Source organism: Rosa rugosa, chromosome 3, assembly GCF_958449725.1.
Source record: "Rosa rugosa chromosome 3, drRosRugo1.1, whole genome shotgun sequence".
In the NCBI taxonomy this organism is placed as follows: Eukaryota; Viridiplantae; Streptophyta; class Magnoliopsida; order Rosales; family Rosaceae; genus Rosa; species Rosa rugosa.
Window position 1 is genome coordinate 5697673 of NC_084822.1, and position 1021 is coordinate 5698693.

The window sequence follows — 1021 nt, forward strand, 5'->3', positions numbered from 1 at the left end:
TAGGCGCATTATTGTACTTAGCTCAATGCACAAGACCGGACATCTCATTTGCCATGAACTTGTTAGCTAAGGTATAGCTCTGCGCCAATGCGATACCATTGGATTGGTGTAAAGGATATTTTTCGGTACTTGAGATGTATGATTGATATGGGCTTGTTCTATCCCTACAGAGAGATGATGGATTCGGACCCATCACACACCAGGAACGCCGCCAACACTGGCTTGCGTCTTCTATCCCCATCCCAAAACGACATGTGTTTTGGAAGGTTTTGCTGATATTGGATATCTCTCTGACCCACACAAAGGTCGTTCCCAAACTGGTTAAGTGTTCACCATGGGTAAAGACCGTGATATCTTGGAGGTCTACAGAACAGACCCTAGTCGCTATATCTTCGAACAATGCAGAGATTATTTCTCTTCACGAAGTGATTCGTGAATGTATATGGATTGGATCCATAGTTACGCATGTTCGAACAATTATGGTTTGAAGTCTACCACAGATGAGCCTACGAGCATATAGGATAATGCTGCTTCTTTTGAAGCAAGGCTACATCAAAAGTGACCACACCAAGTATAATCAGCAACAACAGACTTTCCTCAAGATTAAAGTGAATTAGGTTCAATTTGAGGACACACCAAGTATAATCAGCAACAACAGACTTTCCTCAAGATTAAAGTGAATTAGGTTCAATTTGAGGACAGTGCGGCAGGATTGCTCACTAAGTCATTGCCTAAATTCCACTTTCGGGAAACATGTTGGTAGCATCATTTGTGGAAGTTATCCGAACTCCCATGACCATTGTCATCAGCGGGAGGTGTCTACATTTATGGTCTTGAAACGTGAAGGGTGTGTTGTGCTCTTTTTCCCTTTCGACCGAGGTTATTTTTGTCCCACAGGGTTTTTGTTACTCGGCAAGGTTTTTAATGAGGCAACGAGAGGAGCACCACGTTTGGGCGACACAAGGGGGAGTGTTCAAGTAAATCCAGAATATGTGTCTGGCCCAAACTCGAGATTACTTGC